This window comes from Trichosurus vulpecula, chromosome 1 (assembly GCF_011100635.1).
Source record: "Trichosurus vulpecula isolate mTriVul1 chromosome 1, mTriVul1.pri, whole genome shotgun sequence".
Lineage (NCBI taxonomy): Eukaryota > Metazoa > Chordata > Mammalia > Diprotodontia > Phalangeridae > Trichosurus > Trichosurus vulpecula.
Genome location: NC_050573.1, coordinates 548,207,755 through 548,229,695, shown reverse-complemented (window position 1 = coordinate 548,229,695; position 21,941 = coordinate 548,207,755).

Below are 21,941 nucleotides of genomic sequence, written 5' to 3'. Positions count from 1 at the left end.
TCTGGTGCTGGAACCCTAAAGGTCTTCCTCACCATGAGCCCTGTGAAGTCAGGTCAGCACTTTGGGGGGAATTGCTGCCCAGGTACCTACACCCCAGTGAGTAAATACATAACTGATCGAGGAGAGCAGATGCTGAGTAAGATTGGACCAGGCCCAGGACCTCTCCCTTTAGGTCATCTTCCCCATAGTATCTAGTCCCCACCCAGCAACCCTAAATCCTCTGTAGTCTAACTCTATGACTCATTAAATTTATCATATAATTTCTCCTATTTTTAGTAGACTTTTCATATCTATTTTCTGTGACACCATACTTAGGGTCCTTTAGGGCAGGGCCCATGCCTTGCACATCTTTGTCTCTCCCGCCTTGCCCAGGACAGTGTCATGCATATAACAGGTTCTCAGTAAAGATTTCTGCCCCTGCTCCCAATCAACAAGTATTATTTTAAAAAATATTTTATTTTTTCCAATTACATGTAAAATTATTGTTAACATGCATTTTTTAAAATTTTGAGTTCCAAATTCTCTCCCTCCCTTCCCTCTTCCTTGAGAAGATAGGCAATTTAATATGTGGAGTCATACAAAACATATTTCTATACTAATCATGTAGAAGAAAACAACAAAAAAAGAAAGTTAAAAAAAAGTATGCTTCAATCTTCACTCAGACTCTTGTCAGTTCTTTCTCTGGAGGTGGATGCCATTTTTCATCATGAGTCCTTTGGAGTTGTCTTGGATTGTATTGCTGAGAATTAGCTAAACCACTCACAGAATCAACAAGTATTATTAAACACCTACCAGGCCCTGTCTTAGACCCTAGGATACAGGGACGAAAAAGAAGAAAAATCTCTACTTACAATGAACTTATATTTCTTTTTTCTTTTTCAGGTTTTATTGATATGCTTTGATCTTACATGATCAGATTTATAGATCATTTCTAGGTCATTCTCACCTTGTGAGAGAGCTTTTGTTACAAAGTGAAGCAATAAAGTAAAATTAATAGTACAGTGACTTCATCAGAAAGTGATAAAAGTGCATGGAACATTTCATATATATATATATATCACCCCCTACCTCTCTGTATTTAAAATTACTAACAGATCTGTTTTCTCTCCTTTTCATGACATTAAAAAAAAACAAAATTTTTTGTAACAAATATTCATTGTCAAGCTAAACAAACTCCCTCAGTAGATATATACAGGGTGTTCCTAAAGTCTGGACACATAGGCAAAAAAATGCATATTTTCAAGAAACGAAATGAATGAAATTTTCAGCAACATTTAATTTAATTGAATATTAACAATAGCATCTTCAATATGATTTCCATTATTTGTGATGCAAAGGTGAATGCGTTTGCAAGATTCACGTGAACTTGATGCAAAAACTCCACATTGACATCAATTTTAGCATATTCACTCTTTATGTGTTCAATCAAGTGTGTTCCATCTGTGATTTTCATTTTCATGTCCATTCACCTTCTCCTTTAGCACACCCCAGAAAAAGAAGTCACTGAACAACAGAGTCTTTGGTGACATGGTTAGTGAGATGTTAATGAGATTTCCTGTGTGTCCAAACTTTAGGGATATCCTGTGTGTGTGTGTGTGTGTGTGTGTGTGTGTGTGTGTGTGTGTGTGTTTCATTATGTTTCATTCCTCACCCTAAATCCATCACCTCTCTGTCCTGGATAGCAACTTTTATGACTAGTCCTCTAGAAGCATTAATGGTCATTGTAGGATACTGTAGTCTTTACAGCTTTCAAAGTTGTTTGTTTTTGAGTGGTTGGACTCAGAGTGATTGTTATTGTATAAATTATTCATTTCATACTTCATCAGCTTATGAAAGTTCTCAAACTTTTTCATTTTTAGAATATTAATGTTACAGTATAAATTTTTCTTCTGGCTCTGCTCATTTCACTCTGCATTAGTCTTTCCATGTTTTTTAAAATCATCAGTAAGGATTTCTTGACTAATTCCAATCTCCTCTTTATTCAAATTGCCCCAAATATTCATCTAAGAGTTTTCTTTCCCCTAACCTTACTGGTATTCTCAGAAAAGGTGCTCCTTTTTCCCTAGTACCTTCCTCTGGACTCTGATTCCAGAGTCAATCATTCCCTTCATCCCTTAGAGTAGAGCTGCATGAGGGCATGGTCTTCTCTAAGCTTAAGATCTCCCCTAGAGCCTAGCACACTGTTTCATGAAGCAGATGCTTCATTAAAGTGAATCAAATTGACTCTGTCTTTCCTCAGTTATCCATAATCTGAACTAGACAAAGCACCAAAGACTCAGATTCTGACTATCCTACTACCCAAGATCAAATATGAGATATTCACTATAACCCTGTCACTTTCCTCTCTTCCAAATCCAGACCTCTGAGGTCAGAGGCAAAGAACTTAAAAATTTCTGAAATGGGACATTATGTGGCAATCCTTCCTTGGGAAGAGGAAGATGAAGGGGATAGACGGGAAACATAGGGTAGGTGGGAGGAGGAGAAGAACTAGAAGGCTCAGGACTCCTCGGTCCTGAAAGGACAGCCTCATCTGGATAGGCAAAGCTAGGACCTTAGAGATAGGATATGTGCTGGTCCATCAATTTCCTAGGTTGCCTAGGTGGGGCTTCTGGGTATGATCCTTCTAGGAATTGATGATACAGATTGTGAGATCCCTTAAGGCAGGATAATGGGAAGGACAAAGGCAAAGTTCCTTGATCCGATCTTCTGATCCCCCTAACCTGCCACTGCTCTGCCCATCCCTACCTTGAAAGAGGCCAGCAAACAGTGAGATGTCCAAAGCCCAATGAGGAATTCCAGTTATGGCATGAGCTCTGGAATCTGTCAGAGAACATCTAGCCCATTACCTTCACGATGTGTGGACACAGAATAAACTTGTTCTGTGAATGGTTAAGTGGTTCAATGCCACACGCCTAGTTAATGATTGACTCCTAGACCAGGTTTCTTTCCCCTAAATGCCACACACCTAGTTAATGATTGACTCCTAGGCCAGGTTTCTTTCCCCTAAATGGCAAAACATTTTCTAAATGAGAAGTCTGGGGTTCAGAAATGCTAAGTGATTTGCTCATGTTACACAAACAATAAGTAGTGTTATTCAAAACTAAGTCTCTCATTTATTCATTCATTCAATAAGACTTTATGAAAGTCCTGCTATGTACCAGCTGCTATGCTAGAAGCTGGAGTCACAAAGATGAAAAGAAACAATCTCTGATTTCAAGGAGATCACATTTGGTTAGAGGGTGTGGTGAGGAAGAGAAAGCATTTTTAGAGATTATTCCTTCCAATCCCCTTGTTACACAAATGAGGAAACTAAGGAGACAGAGGGATTTGCTGAATCATCTTCCACCACTTTTCTTCACCCATCCTACACACCAAACAAACTGGATGATTGCTCCCCTCACACCCCAAAAGTGACATTTCCATTCCTCTCTCTGTGATGTTGTATAGGCTGTTCCCTTCACCTGGAATGCCCTCCCAGCCAACTCCGCCTTTTGAGATCCAACCCATCAAGACTTGTACAAGCTGATGCAGAGCGAAGTAAGCAGAACTGAAGGATAATTTGCAAAATGATGGCAATAAGGTAAAGGCATAAAAGGCATCAGAAGTTCCAGTCAAGATTAAAGGACATAAAGGAGCCTAGCTTCCCCACATTCTCTAGAAATTATATAATAAAGTCATTAGATCAAAAAAGGATCAAGAAATACAAAGAGAAACACGAATGAGTTCTTCCACCCAGCCCGAGACTACACAAAAAAATAGAAGAAAGAACACTGGAAAATAGGTCCCTAAGTCAGCAAAAGCCCTGGTGACTGAGGCCAGAAGCCCAACAGTGCTTTGACTGGAGAAGCACCAGGAGGGAAGGAAGATCACAGCAGCCTCCCAACCTGGGAAGTCCAGGGAGGAGAGGGAGGAATGCTTGGAAGATCATGGCAGAGCTCTGACAGCCAACTGCAGAGCTCAAGCTGGAAATACTGACACCTGCCAGCACTCTGAACTCAGTCATACAAAGGAAAAGAAAACCAACAACAGGATCTAAGGAAATAGAGGTCATGACTTGACTACCCTATCCAAGAATATGGGAGGGAGTAGAACCTGGCCCTGGCACAAAGGCCCAGGAACTAAGGCTGGAGATATGAGTAAAGAGAAGAAGATACTGAACACTAGAAAGAAATTATAGGAATCAAGACAATCCAAAAAGGAAAATGTGGAAAAAGTACAAAAACAGGCATAAAAACAATGGATTGGCCACAAGGACTACAAGAGCACCAAGAAGAAATGAAGCCAGAGATTTTAAAATAATATGAGAATTGAAAGAAGAATTGTGAAGGGGGGAAAGGTGGAAGGAGAAAAGATAGAAAACCTTCCTCAAGTAGCAGACATCCTGAAAATTAGAAAGGAGCCAACAGAACTCAGTGATTCCATGAGATAAGAAGAAATGTTAGAACAAAATGTTAGAACTTCAAAAAAAAAAGAAAAAAAGGTAAGGCATTGCCTGTTAAAAACTATTGGCAAGAAGAATAGGAGAGACTTTTAAAGTCTCATCTTAATTGTTTTAATTCTGAACTTCACAAATACTCCCCCCCCAAAAAATAAATGGGCATTTCCATGTACACTGAAGAACAGAAGGAGAGGATTGCACATAAAACTGAGGATCTCTATTACATAGTGCTTAATTTTAACTACCAAACTATTTTCCTATAACTATCAAAGATACCTGCTTATCTGTGATTCCTTATGACCTTTGTCCTGTTTTCTATTCATTTTTTTCAGGGTGGGAAGAGCCTTATTCCTTACATTCCTAGTTCCCTTTACTTCCTCACAATTGAAGAATGGTAAAAAAACACACACACAAAAAACTGCTTGTAAACAAATATGCATAGCCAAGCAGAACAAAGTCTGGTATTAACCATATCCAAAAATGTATCATTCTGTATCTTAAGTCTGTTCCTGCTCTGTTAGGAAGTGGGTAGCATGCATCACCATCAGTCCTCTGAAGTCATGGTTGATAATTGCATTGAACAGAGTTCTTAAGTCTTTTAAAGTTGTTTTTCTTTAAACTGTTGCCCTTGTATAAGTTTTTCTCCTGGTTCTGCTCACTTTAATCTGCATCAATTTATATAAGTCTTTCAGGTTTCTCCAAAACCATTCCTTTTATCATTTCTTATGAGGCAATAATATTCCCTTGCATTCATATCTCATACTTTTGTCTAGTCATTCCCCAAATGATGGACAACTTCATAGTTTCCAATTATTTGCCACTTTAAAAAGTACCACTATTATTAACACAACATTCATAATCCATTTAAACTGGTCAACATAATTAGATTACTTTTTTCCCACTGGCAATAGTATCAGAGATGGTTATATAATATATACTATGTTCCTAGGATGCCATGAATAAAATTAATGCCTAGAATAAATGCTTATTCTTCTTTATCTTAGTGTGACATTTCATAATCTATGTACGTTTGATCAGATATGCTCGTATTACTGGTTCTTTTAAAAATAACAAGTATCCTTTTATGTTTTTCCAAAATGAAACAAATGAGAACCATTATACATACTTTTTCTCTTTTTAGGGTATAAGCCTTGTAGTAATATTACTGGATCCATTTAGTGACTTTATGGATTTAGTAAGGAGATGATTTAAGAATCATCGAATTCACTGAAAGCCGTTGTTATTGTTATATTTGAATAAATCATAAAAACTGCCCAGATCTATTGGAACCAGAGGATAAAAGAAAAATAGAAAGAATCCATCAGTAACATCCTGAGGGAAATTTAAAAAAAAAACTCTTAGGAGCGTCATAATAATAGCTAGCATTTGTAAAGTTCTTTAGGTCTGCAAAGCACTTTACAAATATTATCTCATTTTATTCTTACAATAACTCTGGGAAGTAGGTGCTATTACTGCGCTCATTTTACATATGAGGAAACTGGAGGCTAAGTGATTAACCCAGGGGCACAAAACTAGTGTCTGAGGCAGGATTCAAACTCAGGTCTTTTGGACTCTACTGTATTACCTAGCTTCCGGGTCAAAAGTACTTCAAATAGTCAAAAAGAAAGAGGCGCAGTACCAAGGAACCGCAGTCAGAATCACATAAGACTTGATAGCAACTATTGTATTTTAAAGAAAAAGAGACCTTGCAATATGATATTCCCCAAAAGAAAATAAATGCATAGAAATAAGGATAACTTGATTTGCACGATTGAAAATAATCCTATATGAAAAATGTGGCTGTTAGATGGAGTAGAGCTCTTTAAAGCTTTCCTGATGAAATGATTAGAGTTGAGTAGAAGCCTTGAAATGCAAGCACAGTGGTAAAGAGAAACCTAAAAAGGCCGAAGAAGGGCCGAGATGATGATGAAGTGATTACGTTTCAGGAGCTGCAGAAGAAACAAGGGCCCTTCGGTATCCTAGTATCTTCAAGAGTCAAAGATGGCACTAAAGAAGATGAAGATGGCTTTGTTGTGTCTTGTTGGTCTTAAGAGAGGAAAGAAAAGTGAGTGCAAAAAGAAATTTATTAGAGAAGAAATGAGGAACAAGAGGAAAATTTTATGATTATTATCCCCATTTTACAGTTGAGGAAACTGAGGCAGGCAGTGGTTAAGTGATTTGCCCAAGGTCACATAGCCAGGAAGTGGCTGAGGCTGAGTTTGAACTCAGGTCCGGTGCTCTATCCACTGCACCATCTAGTTAGCTGCCCGATATACAGAGAAGTATACAAGCATGGAAGAGTGGGTGGGAGATGGGGAATGTGGATCTGAATCTCATTTTGTTTCAAGGGTTCTTAACCTGGAGTCCATGAACTTATTTAAAAAATGTTTATAGCTGTATTTCAGTAGTGGTTTGCTTGGTAATCCTATGTATTTTATTTTATGTATTTAAAATATCATTCTAAATAGGGGTCCATGGGTTTCTCCAGACTGCCAGAGGGGTTTATGACACCAAAAGGTTGTTGTGAGGATCAAATGAGATAATGTTTGTAAAATACTTAGTGCCAGTGCCTGGTACTTAGCAAGGTCTTTGTAAATGTTAGTTAATATTATTATTATCATCTGAACCAGAAACACCAAGAGTTTGGAACAGGGAGTTTATACAGTGCTTACTACATGCCAGGCACTACGCTAAGTGCTTTCAATTATTATCTCATTCTGTCCTTACAACAATCCTGCAATGTAGGTACTCTTATTATCCCCCTTTTACAGATGAGGAAACTGAGTCAGACATCAGTCAAATGACTTGCCCAGAGTAAGTTTCTGAGGCCAAATTTGAACTCAGGTCTTCCTGACTCCAGGCCCAGTCTTCTCTCCACTGCACCACCTGGCTGCCCCTTGAGATGTTTAAGAGTGAGAATACAGCTGAGGAGGCAATAGCCGCAAGAAAAATAAATTTCAGCTTTGGAGTGTGGATTCTAAAGGGGTGACTAAAAAAAAAAAGAAATCACCATGTGAGAGGCATTGATCAAGGTCTGGGCAAGAGGAAGGTGGGAGGGGCAATGGAATAGATTCAGAGCACTTCGATTAAAAATTGTTGTTGAGTCATTTTCCATCATGCCCAACTCTTCATGACCCTTTTTTGGGAGGCTTTCTTTTTCCCCCCAATATGTTAATTTATTTAGTTTTAGTTTTCAACATTCACTTCCACAAGGTTTTTTTTAATTTAAATTTATCTATTTAATATCTTTAGTTTTCAGCATTGATTTTCACAAGAGTTTGAATTACAAATTTTCTCCCCATTTCTACCCTCCCCCCCACTCCAAGATGGCGTATAATCTGGTTGCCCTGTTCCCCAGTCAACCCTCCCCTCTGTCACCCCACTCCCCTCACCTCCCATTTTCTCTTCCTTTCTTGTAGGGCAAGATAAATTTCTATGCCCCATTGCCTGTGTATCTTATTTTCTAGTTGCATGCAAAAACTTTTTTTTTGAACACCTGTTTTTAAAACTTTGAGTTCCAAATTCTCTCCCCTCTTCCCTTCCCACCCACCTTCCCTAAGAAGTCAAGCAATTCAACATAAGCCGCATGTGTATCATTATGTATAACCCTTCCACAATACTCATGTTGTGAAAGACTAACTATATTTTGCTCCTTCCCAACCCATCCCCCTTTATTGAATTTTCTCCCTTGACCCTGTCCCCTTTCGAAAGTGTTTGTTTTTGATTACCTCCACCCCCATCTGCCCTCCCTTCCATCAATGCCCTCCCTTTTTTATCTTCTTCCCTCTTCTTTCCTGTGGGGTAAGATACCCAATTGGGTATGTATGGTATTCCCTCCTCAGGCCAAATCTGATGAGAGCAAGGTTCACTCATTCCCCCCTCACCTGCCCTTTCCCTTCCTCCCACAGAACTGCTTCCTCTTGCCACCTTTATGCCAGATAATCCACCCCATTCTATCTCTCCCTATCTCCCTCTCTCAGTATGTTGCTCTCTCATCCCTTAATTTGATTTTATTTCTTTTAGATATCTTCCCTTCATCTTCAACTCACCCTGTGTCCACTCTCTCTCTCTCTCTCTCTCTCTCTCTCTCCATATATATATATATATATATATATATATATATATACACACACACACATAGATATATACATACATACACATTCACTTATATATATACATAAACATATATATATATGCATATTCCCTTCAGCTACCCTAATACTGAGGTCTCATGAGTCATACATGTCATCTTTCCATGTAGGAATGTAAACAAAACACTTCAACTTTAGTTAAGTCCCTTGCAATTTCTTTTTCTTGTCCATTTTCTTGATTAGCTTTTCATGCTTCTCTTGATTCTTGTGTTTGAAAGTCAAATTTTCTATTCAGTGCTGGTCTTTTCACTGACTAAACTTGAAAGTCCTCTATTTTATTGAAAATCCATATTTTGCCTTGGAGCATGATACTCAGTTTTGCTGAGTAGGTGATTCTAGGTTTTAATCCTAGCTCCATTGACCACCGGAATATCATATTCCAAGCCCTTCCATCTCTTAATGTAGAAGCTGCCAGATCTTGGGTTATTCTGATTATGTTTCCACAATACTCAAATTGTTTCTTTCTGGCTGCTTGCAGTATTTTCTCCTTGATCTGGGAGCTCTGGAATTTGGCGACAATATTCCTAGGAGATTTCCTTTTGGGATCTATTTGAGGAGGTGATCGATGGATTCTTTCAATTTCTATTTTACCCTGTGACTCTAGAATATCAGGGCAGTTCTCCTTGATAATTTCTTGAAAGATGATATCTAGACTCTTTTTTTGATCATGGCTTTCAGGTAGTCCAATAATTTTTAAATGATCTCTCCTGGATCTATTTTCCAGGTCAGTGGTTTTTCCAATGAGATATTTCACATTGTCTTCCATTTTTTCATTCCTTTAGTTCTGTTTTATAATATCTTGATTTCTCATAAAGTCACTAGCTTCCACTTGCTTCAGTCTAATTTTGAAGGTAGTATTTTCTTCAGTGGTCTTTTGGACCTCCTTTTCCATTTGGCTAATTCTGCCTTTCAAGGCATTCTTCTCCTCATTGGCTTTTTGGAGCTCTTTTGCCATTTGAGTTAGTCTATTTTTTAAGGTGTTGTTTTCTTCAGTGTATTTTTCAGTATTTTTGGGGGTCTCCTTTAGCAAGTCATTGACTTGTTTTTCATGGTTTTCTCGCATCCTTCTCATTTCTCTTCCCAATTTTTCCTCTACTTCTCTAACTTGCTTTTCCAAATCCTTTTTGAGCTCTTCCATGGCCTGGGACCAGTTCATGTTTTTCTTGGAGGTTTCTGTTGTAGGCTCTTTGACTTTGTTAACTTCTTCTGTCTGTATGTTTTGGTCTTCTTTGTCACCAAAGAAAGAATCGAAAGTCTGAGACTGAATCTGGGTGCGTTTTCGCTGCCTGGCCATATTCCCAACCAACTAACTTGACCCTTGAGTTTTTCAGCAGGGTATGACTGCTTGTAGACTAAAGAGTTCTATGTTCCACGTTTGGGGGGGATGTGCCAGCTCTGCCACACCAGCACTGCTCCTTCCCCAAGAACCCCCAACCCGGACTGGGCTTAGATCTTCAGCAGGCTGTGCACTCCTGCTCTGATCCGCCATTTAATTCCTCCCATCAGGTGGGCCTGGGGCTGGAAGCAATAGCAGCTGTAGCTGCCCCACCTCCGCTGCCCCCGGGGCTGGTAGCCGAACTGTGAACTCCTTCCACTCCCTCAGCGTTTCCCACTAACTTTCTCCGCTATCATTGGTGTTTGTGGGTTGAGAAGTCTGGTAACTGCCGCAGCTCACTGATTCAGGGTGGTAGGGCACATTCCGCCCGGCTCCTGGTCTGGTTGGTTCGCGCAGCTCACACTGGGCTCTGCTCTGCTCCACTCCCAGCTCCAAGCTCCCAGCTCTGTGTGGGATAGACTTCACCCAGAGACCATCCAGGCTGTCCTGGACTGGAGCCCTGCTTCCCTCTGCTGTTTTGTGGGTTCTGCCGTAGTAGAATTGGTTCAGAGCCATTTTTTATAGGATTTTGGAGGGACTTGGCAGGGAGCTCACGCTCCCTGCTTTCTAGCTGCCATCTTGGCTCCACCCCCACTTCCACAAGTTTTAAATTTTTTCCCCCTTTCTCCTCCCTCACTCCCCAAGACAGCATGAAATCTGATATGGGCTCTACACATACATTCCTATTAAACACATTTTCACATTAGTCATGTTGCATAGAAGAACTATAACGAATGGGAGAAACCATGAGAAAGAAAAAAAAATAAAACACAAAAGAAAAGAGTCTGCTTCACTCTGTATTCCGACGCCATAGTTTTTTCTCTGAATGTGGATGGCATTTTTCATCATGACTCCTTGGAACGAGTTTTAGATCCTTGCATTGCTGAGAAGGGCTAAGTCTATCAAAATCAGTCCTCACACATATGGCTGTTACTGTGTACAATGTTTTCCTGGTTCTGCTCACTTCACTCAGCATTAGTTCATATAAGTCTTTCCAGGTTTTCCCAAAGTCTACCTGCTCATCATTACTTATAGCACAATAGTATTCCATTATATTCACATACCACAACTTGTTCAGCCATTCCTCAATTTATGGACATCCCTTTAACTTCCAGTTCTTGGCCACCACAAAGAGAGCTGCTATAAATATTTTTGTACATGTGGATCCATTTCTCATGTTTATGATCTCTTTGGGACACAGCCCTAGAAGTGGTATTGCTGGGTCAAAGGGTATGCACATTTTTATAGCCCTGTGGGCATAGTTCCAAATTACTGTCCAGAATGGATGGATCAGCTCACAGCTCCACAACAATGAGTTAGTGTTCCAACTTTCGCACATCTTTTCCAACATTTGTCATTTTCCTCTTTTGTCATGTTAGCCTCTCTGATAGATGTGATGTGGTACCTCAGAGTTGTTTTGATTTGCTTCTCTCTAATCAGTAGTGATTTAGAGCATTTTTTCATATGACTATAGATAGCTTTAATTTCTTCATCTAAAAACTGTTCATATCCTTTGACCATTTATCAGTTGGGGAAAGACTTATATTCTTGTAAATTTGACACAGTTCTCTATATATTTTAGAAAGGAGGCCTTTATCAGAGACACTAGTTGTAAAAATTCTTTCCCAGTTTTCTGCTTCCCTGCTAATCTTGGTAGCATTGGCTTTGGTTGTGCAAAAACTTTTCAATTTAATGTAATCAAAATTATCCATTTTGCATTTCATAATGTTCTCTATCTCTTGTTTGGTCATAAATTCCTCTATTCTCCATAAATCTGACAGATAAACTATTCCTTGTTCCCCTAATTTATTTACAGTAGCAGCCTTCATACCTAGATCATGTATTCGTTTGGACTTTATTCTGGTACATGGTATTAGACATTGCACAGGTTCTGTCATGTTATTTTCCAGTTTTCTCAGCAGTTTCTGTCAAACAGTGAGTTCTTATCCCAGAAGCTGGGGTCTTTGGGTTTATCGAACAGCAGATTGCCATAATCATTGACTACATTGTCTTGTGTACCTAACCGATTCCACTGATCTACCCCTCTGTTTCTTAGCCAGTACCAAGTAGTTTTGAAGATTGCTGCTTTATAATACAATTTAAGATCTGGTATGGCTAGACCACAAGCATTTCTTGCATTTCTTTTCATTAATTCCCTGATATTCTGGACCTTTTGTTCTTCTAGATGAATTTTGATATTATTTTTTCTAGCTCTATGAAATAATTTTTGGTAGTTTGATTGGTATGGCACTGAATAAGCAAATTAATTTAGGTAGAATTGTCATTTTTATTATATTAGCTCAGTCTATCCACGAGCAACTCATGTTTTTCCAGTTATTTAGATCTGACTTTATTTGAGTGAAAAGTGTTTTGTAATTATGTTCATATAGGCCCTGGGTTTGTCTTGGCAGGTAGACTCCCAAATATTTCATAATGTCTACAGTAACATTAAATGAAATTTCTCTTTCTATCTCTTGCTGTTGGGCTTTGTTAGTAACATATAGAAATGCAGATGATTTATGTGGGTTTATTTTATATACTGCAACTTTGCTAAAGTTGTTTATTATTTCAAGTACTTTTTTACTTGATTCTCTAGGATTTTCTAAGTATATCATCATATCATCTGCTTTTGGGGGTTTTCTTGGCAAAAGATATGGAAGTGGTTTGCCATTTCCTTTTCCAACTCATTTTACAGATGAGGAAACTGAGGCAAAGTTAAGTTACTTGTCCAGGGTCACAAAGTTAGTAAGCATCTGAGACCATATTTGAACTCAGGTCTCTTCCTGATTCCAACCCCAATGCTCTGCGGCACTTAACTGCCTTCAGCTAAAGATTACTAGTGTTAATCATAACCCTTCTCTTCCACCTTCACTGCTTTCTTCTTCTATGTAAAGATGGAGGCCATAGCAAAAAAAGGAAAGAATATAAGGGCATATGATTGAGGGAAATACACAATTAGCTTTCATAACCACAAATGTGGAACAACACTGTAGGGTAGCAAGATGGATTACAAAGCAGAATTCAACAATGTGTTCTTTACAGGAAACATGCTTGAAACAGAAGGATTTATGTTAGAGTTAAAAATGAAGGACTGGAATAGAATCAATTGTGCTTCAGGTAAACTCAAAAGGCAAGGGTCTCAGTCATAATGTCAGACAAGGCAATAGTGAAAAAAAACCCCATGATTAAAAGTGACAAACTCAGAAAGCATGTGATACACAAAACAATGAAATAATAGCAGTACTTAACATGTATGCACCGAATGCACCATAGACAATAAAATATCAATACTTAAAACATGCACCCAATGGTGTAGTATTTAAGTATCTAAAAGAAAAGTGAATGAAATTACAGGGAGAAAGATTCAGCAGAACTATAACTAGAAGAGTCTTTAATGTTTCTCTCTGAGATCTGAGACAAATTTAACTAAAAAATAAACAAGGGGGGCGGAGCCAATATGGTGGAGTGAAAACAGGGACTCCCTTGAGCTCTCCCCCAAATCCCTCCAAACACCTGTAAAAAATGACTCTAAACAAATTCTAGAGCTACAGAACCCACAAAATGACAGAGTGAAACAAGTTTCCAGCCCAAGACAGCCTGTTTGGTCACTGGGAAGGGTGTATCACACTGTGCTGGGAGTGGAGCACAGCCCCGCCAAGCTGTGCCAGGATAGACCAGGCTGGAGCAGACTGGGTAGAGCAGACCTCAGGGCCCTGAATCACTGAGTTGTGGTAGTTTCCTGACTTCTCAATCCACAAATGCCCAAGACAATGCAGCAGGTCATTGGGAAAACTGTTGGACCTGGATGAGAGAATGGCACAGTCCAAACCCCGCCTAAGGGCAGTGGAGGTGGTTGCAGCAGCAGCAGTGGCAGCTGCTTCCAGAGCTCCAGGCCCACAGATGGTAGGGGGAATCAAGCCACTGATCAGAGTGTGAGTGCAGGGATCTCTTTGCTGGTGCTGAGGCAGGATTCTCTTGCTTTGCCCTGCTTGGATCTGAATGGCAGAAATGGTTAGTGGTCCTTGGAGGAGGAGTGCTGGGATGGCAGAGCTTGTAGTGGCTGTGGAGAGGTAGTCCACCTGGTAATTACACGGCAGAAAGGAGTGCTTGAGATCACTTATAGACCAGAGCACAGGCAAGGAGAGGAGTAAACACCTCTTATTGGACCATTCCACTTCAGAAGAACTGAAAATTTACAGGTGCCTGGAAGTAGCTCTGAAAACAGCAGCACAAAACCCCTGAAGCTTGGGACAGAGCACTTTCCACTCTGGAAGCAGTCATACCCTGACAAAGAGCTCAAAAGTCAAGCACTTGGCTGGGAAAATGAGCAGGCAGCATAAAAGGATTTGGACTATAGAATCTTTCTTTGGTGACAAAGAAGACCAAAACATACAGCCAGAAGAAGTCAACAAAGTCAAAGAACCTACATCAAAAGCCTCCAAGAAAAATATGAATTGGTCTCAGGCCATGGAAGAGCTCAAAAAGAATTTGGAAAATCAAATAAAAGAAGTAGAGGAAAAAATGGGAAGAGAAATGAGAGTGATACCAAAAAAAATCATGAAAAACAAGTCAACAGCTTGCTAAAGGAGACGCAAAAAAAATACTGAAGAAAATAACACCTTAAAAATAGACTAACCCAAATGGCAAGAGAGGTCCAAAAAGCCAATGAGGAGAAGAATGCCTTAAAAGGCAGAATTAGCCAAATGGAAAAGGAGGTCCAAAAGATCACTGAAGAAAATAATGCCTTAAAAATTAGAAAGGAGCAAATGGAAGCTAGTGACTTTAGAAATCAAGAAATTATAAAATAGAACCAAAAGAATGAAAAAATGGAAGACAATGTGAAATATCTCATTGGAAAAACCACTGACCTGGAGAATAGATCCAGGAGAGATAATTTAAGAATCATTGGACTACCTGAAAGCCATGATCAAAAAAAGAGCCTAGACATCATCTTTCAAGAAATTATCAAAGAAAACTACTCTGATATTCTAGAACCAGAAGGTAAAATAGAAATTGAAAGAATACACTGATCACCTCTTGAAAAAGATCCCAAAAGGAAAACTCCTAGGAATATTGTGGCCAAATTCCAGAGCTTCCAGGTCAAGGAGAAAATATTGCAAGCAGCCAGAAAGAAACAATATGGTGAAAATACAATCAGGATAACACAAGATCTAGCAGCCACCACATTAAGGGATTGAGGGGCTTGGCATATAGTATTCCAGAGGTCAAGGGAGCTGGGATTAAAACCAAGAATCACCTATCCAGCAAAATTCAGTATAATGCTTCAGGGCAAAAAATGGATTTTCAATGAAATAGAGGATTTTCAAACATTCTTGATGAAAAGACCAGAGCTGAATAGAAAATTTGACTTCCAAATACAAGAATCAAGAGAAGCATGAAAAGGTAAATAGAAAAGAGAAATCATAAGGGACTTACTAAAGTTAAACTATTTATATTCCTACATGGAAAAATCATATTTGTAACTCATGAGACCTTTCTCAGTATTAGGGTAGTTGAAGGGAATATTCATACACACACACACACACACACACACACACACACACATACATACATATATACATACATACACACAAACATATATATACATATATATAGACAGAGGGCACAAGGTGAGCTGAACATGAAGGGATGTTAAAAAATAAAATTAAGGGGTGAGAGGCAAATATATTGGGAGAAGGAGAAAGAGAGAGATAGAATGGGGTAAATTATCTCACATAAAAATGGCAAGAAAAAGCTGTTATAATGGAAGGGAAGAGGGGGTAGGTGAAAGGAAATGAGTGAACCTTACTCTCATCAGATTTGGCTTAAGGAGGGAATAACATACACACTCAATTAGGTATCTTACCCTACAAGAAAGTAAAGGGAAAGGGGAAAAGGGGGGGGGGGAATGATAGAAGGGAGGGCAGATTGGGGGAGGGGGTAGTCAAAAGCAAACACTTTTGAAAAGGGACAGGGTCAAAGGAGAAAACTGAATAAAGGGGGATGGGATAGGATAGAGGGAAATATAGTTAGTCTTTCACAACATGACTATTATGGAAGTGTTTTGTATAATGATACATGTATAACCTATGTTGAACTGCTTGCCTTCTCAAGAAGTGTGGAGTGGGGAGGGAAGAAGGGAGAGAATTTGGAACTCAGAGTTCTAAAAACAAATGTTTAAAAATTGTTTTTTATGTGCAACTGGGAAATAAGATACACAGGCAATGGGGTATAGAAATCTATCTGTCCCTACAAGAAATAAGGGGAAAGATGATGAGGAGGGCAATAATAGAAGGGAAGGCAGACTGGGGAAAGGGGCAATCAGAATATATGCCATCTTGTGGTGGGAGTAGGATAGAGATGGGGAGAAAATTTGTAACTCAAAATCTTATGGAAATGAATATTGAAAACTAAAATAAATTTTAAAAATAGAAGTTAAAAACTGAAAAAAAAATTAAGAAATAGACAAGAAAGAAGTTAAGGACCTAAACAGAACTTTAGAAAAGCTAGATATAAAAGATCTCTTTGAATTATCAAAGGGAGGAGAGAGCAGAGCCAAGATGATGGAGTAATAGGAATTGAGTTGAACTCTCCCAAATTCCACTCCAAACAACTTTAAAATAATGCCTCAAATTGAATTCCGGAGTAGCAGAAGCAACAAAAGGATGGGGTAAAACAATTTTCCAGCCCAAAACAACTTAGGAAGTTGGCAGAAAAGATCTGTCTCACCAGAGTAGTGGTGGTCCCCAGCAGCTCTGTGCCGTGCAGGGCAGGCCTTGGAAGTGGCTACATCAGTGAGGTGGCAGTTTTGGGATCTCTCAGCACACAGACCATAGTGGGGTCTGTTTCAACAATCTGGCTAGCAGCTGTTGTGGGAGGTGAAAGACCAACACAAGCCCAACAACAAGCACACTACCAGCACATTGCAAAAGCCCGGGTTCTTTTGATCTGCTTTATTAAGGAAAGCAATGTTAAGGAGTTGACAAGTTTGCTTTAATTCAGCATACAAATACCATTCACTTAGTTCAGGGGAAAAATCCAGCACCCTGAACTTCGGAGCAAATACAAACAAATTACAAACATCAACAGACAGACCTTGTCTGATTCAAATCCCAATACATAGTTACCAGAGTTTAACAAAGTCCCAGCATCCGGGTGTACGAGCTGAAGGGCTCTTAGCTACAACTGCCTGGAGTCTTCACATGGAGTCTTCACATCATGCATCAGCGTGCCACCAAGAGTGAGAGCCCTGAGCAAATGGCTCTGTCTTCTCTTCTTATACCATTTCAGATGTCATCAAACGTCATCTGAATGACCAGAACTTAAGCTCTTATGATTGGCTCTTGAGTTAGCACCTCCCCTTAGTACCCTGGGAGCTTCACACCCACATAGGCTTAGCACCTAATAGGGGTTTGGGACTGGGGCTTAGCACCTAGTAAGACTCAATGAAATATTCAATGAAATACACTGAATTAATCAAAGGAAACAAAAGCCAAACTCTTCAAGGGCACTTGGTTGAACTGAGTGCCGAGAGTGCTTACCAACACAGGGTCAGACCAGTGGTCAGAAGGAAATCACTGGGAACCTTTTGCTAGCACTGGGGGCAGGACCTGTTGCATTGGCCGTATACAGTTCAGAGGCATGGTCCCAACTAGCACTGGCACTTGCCTGGGGGAGCAGCAGCATTGGTCACCGTTCCAGAACAGAGAGGAGTGCTTCTGGTCACTCAAAAGAGAGCCAGGGCCCTTGTCGTAAGTCTACAGTGGAGAGGATCGCCACCACTTGCCCGTATTACATTTATAGGACCAGAAGGAGCAAGAGTTCTCCTGGTCACAGTGGAACAGGGGCCCTGGTTGTGGTTCTGGAGCTTAGAGGAGGGCTCATGGAGACTCATGGGCCAGAGCATTGACCACACCTCTCCTTACATCATAGCACTTTGAAAGAACTGAAAACTTTCAGACCCCCAGACCTAGCTCTGAAAACAGCCGCATAAAAACCTTGCAGCTTGGGATAGCTCCACTTCCATTCCAGGAGCAGAGCTGAACTTTAATATGAAATACTAAATGGGAAAAGAAAAGAGTAAATGCATTTCTCAGCTCTGTGTGGAACTGCAACAAAAACTGACTATGTGATAGAGTATAAAACCTCCGAAACAAATGCAGAAAAGTGGAAGAAGAAAATACATAATTTCATGACCACAATGAAATAAAAAGTGCAATCAATAGAGAATATTTGAAGAAAGGATTCAAATTTAAATGTAGACTAAATAATTTAATCCTAAAGAATGCGTAATTCAAAGAACAAATCATAGAAACAAAAGAGAATTTCTTCAAAGTGGTAACAAAGAGACAACATACCAAAATTTTTAGAACTCATTCAAAGCAATTCTTGAGGGAAAATTTATATCACTAAACAGTTTAGTCAACAGAAGAAAGAACAGAACAATGAACTGGGCACACAACTATAAAACCCCTAACAAATAAAATACACAAAAATAGAAATCCTTAAAATCAAAGAAGAGATTAACAAAATTCAAAACAAAAATAATAATAAAACTAAAATTGGGTCTTTGAGCTAATCTGGTTTTGTAAAAAGAGAGAGAGAAATCAAACTACAAATATCAAAAATGAAAAAAGAATTCACAAGTGAAAAGAAAATAAAGGAAAGTATTAGAAACTATTTTGCCCAATTATTTGCCAACAATTTTGATATCAAATGACATGCACAAATGTTTATAAAAATGTGAAATATCTATATTAACAAAAGAAGAGAGGATTTCCAATATCAGAGAGAAAAAAAATTGAATAAGTCATAATTGAATTCTTAAGGGGAGAAAAAAAACCCCAGTACCAAATGGATTTGTAAGTTAATGCTATCAAACATTCAAAAGAATTAATTCAAACTAACTCTTAATTCAAACCAACCCTTTCAGAGCAATATTAGCCATGTCTTGCTCTCAGAGTACTAGGGGGTACCCCAAAAATTGGGAATATCTTTCTGTAACGCTATTAACTTGAGCCCCTATTCAAATGTGTTCCTCCCCAGGTTTCCTAAGAGCATGAAAGACCCAACCACATGAAGTCCTTGTCATCTAAGGGCATCCTAGGGACCTAGTCTAAACACAAAATCACAATATAAGAACTGAGGCTGAAAATATAACAAAAGACATACTATAAGGAAATAGAAGTCCAAGAGAAGAAAGAAGAAGAAAGTAATCTTACAACAATTATACAAAGAACTCAGAAGAAAAAAATGTCTTGGCCACAAGGTCTACAGGATTGACTGGAAGAAATTAAGTGGAAATTTTTAAAAATTAAATTGAAATGAAATGAGAAACCAGAAAGAAAAAAAATCAAAAGGAAAACAGAAAGCAGAAAACATGACTCATTTTCAGTTAACTCCTTGGAGTGATAAAAAAAAAAATGGAACAAATAGAATTCAATGACTAAGTCAAACAACTGGGAAAAAAAAAAAAACAAACAAATGTAAGAAATCTACTATCAAAAGCAACTGACCTAGAAAAAAGAATTACCAGGCTACTTGAAAACTGTGACCATACATTACATTATATTATAAAAAAAACACAATAGAAAACTGCATAAATAATTAGAACCAGAGGGCAAAATGAAAATAAAAGGAATCCACAAACAACCTCTTTAAAGAAACCTTACACTGAAGTTATTGAGGAATACCATAGACAAAATTCAGAGTTGACAAATCAAAGAGAAAAAAATACTACAACAAGTATAACTGTGATTCAAAAGACAAGTCTAATTTTATATAAATTGTTTGCAATAATAAGACATCCTTCCTTTTTTATATGAAAAATTTCTTCCTCTTTTACATGAAAATGTTGCCCCATTCTACCTTTCCCTTCCCCCTTCTCCCAGTACATCCCTTTTTCTCACCCCTATGTTCTTTTTTTGGGGGGAGACCATCCCAACATAAACGACTCTCACCCATGCCCTCTTTCTATGCAGACTCCTTCTAACTGCCTTAACAATGATAAAATTCTTAGGAGTTACATGTACCATCTTCCTAAACAGGAATATAAACAATTTAACTCCACTGAGTCCCTTATGAGGATTCATGTTTACCTTTTTATGCTCCTCTTGAGTCTTCTGTTTGAATGTCACATTTTCTATTCAGCTCTGTCTTTTCATCAGGAATACCTGAAAGTCCTCTATTTCATTCAATATTCATTCTTCTCCTAAAGGATTATACTCTACTTTTCTGGGTAGGTGATTCTTGGTTGTAATTCTAGTTCCTTTGCGTTCTGGAATATCATATTCCAAGTCTTCCACTCCTTTAATGTGGAAGCTGCTAAATCTTGTGTGATCCTGACTGTGGCTCCATTATATTTAAATTGCTTCTTTCTAGCTGCTTGCAATATTTTCTCATTGACGTGGGAGTTTTGGAGTTTGGCTATAATATTCCTGGGAATTTTCATTTTGGGATCTCTTTCAGAAGGTGAGCAGCGGAGTCTTTCATTTTCTATTTTACCCTTTGGACCTAAGATATTGGGGCCAGTTTTCTTTGATAATTTTTTGAAATTTGATGTCTAGGTTCTTTTTTTTATCATGGCTTTCAGTAGTCTAATAATTCTTAAATTTTCACTCCCAGGTAAGTTATTTTTCCTATAATATATTTCATATTTTCTTCTATATTTTCATTCTTTTGATTTTGTTTTTTGTTTCTTGAAGTCCCATGGAATCATTAGCTTTCATTTGCCTAATTCTAATTTTTAAGGAATTATTTTCTCAGTGAGCTTCCATGCCTCTTTTACCATTAGGCCAATTCTGTTTTTAAAGTGATATTTTCTTCAGTATTTTTTTTGTGCTTCTACCAAACTGTTAATTCTTTTTCCCCTAATTTTCTTGCATCATTTCTTTTCCCAGTTTTTCCTCTACCACTCTTACCTCTTTCTTTAAGTCTTCCAAGAATTCTTGCTGGCCTGGGATCTAATTAGCATTTTTCTTGGAGGCTTTGCTTGTAGCTGTGTTCACATTGTTGTCTTCTTTTAAGTTTATGTCTTGGTCTTCCCTGACTCCACAGTAGCTTTTTATGGTCAAGTTCTTTTTTTGTTATTTGCTCATTTTCCTAGCTTATTTCTTGACTTTGAACTCTATGTTAAAGTTGGGTTCTGCTCACTTGGAGGTGGAGAAGCACTGTGCCAAGCTTTCAGGCTAGTTCTGGGCCAGGGCAGGGGCAGGGGTGAGGGTGGGGGTGGTAATCTACAAATTTTTGGTGCTTCCAAGATGGTGTTATTCTGGGAAAGGTTTGGTTACTGCTCTCCTGGTCTTTGCTCTGATATTTGTGCAGAAAGGGCTCCTGCTCCCTTGCACTACTAGTACTAGTGCTCCTCTTGGGCCTAGAACTGTGACCCAGAACTGCTTATGCACAATAGAGTTACCAATCAGCACCAGATGCACCCAGTGCTAGCATAGGTCCCCTAGAGTTTCTTTCTGACCAGCTATTCAACCCCCTTACCATCTCTGGGCTGAGAGCTCTGGATGCTGCTACTACTGCTGTCTTGGCCACCTCCAAGGCTCACCACTTGTGCTGCTGCTGTGCTCTGGGCCTGTGCCTACTAAGTGTTACAGATCTCTCCTGTGGACCTCCTAAGTTGTCTTAGATTGGAAAAATGTCTCCCCTGACCTGTTATTGGCTCTGCTGTTCCACAATTTGATTTGAGGCATTATTTTAAAGTTGTTTAGAGGGCAATGTTGGGAGAGTTCAGCTGGGCCTTGACCTGTGCTTCATCATCTCTGTATCTGTTTTTAAGACAGCTTAAAGATAGCTTAAAACTCCACTCAGACTTTTGGGACACCCTGCATAGGTTTCTATGTTAAAATATTATCTAAGTTAAAATATTAACTTTCTAAAAGTGAAGGATGTAGTCTTTCTAGTCCATGTAGTGCTTGAAATAGAACCATGTATGAGGAAGAGGCATGCAAATACTTTTCTTGCACAAGTG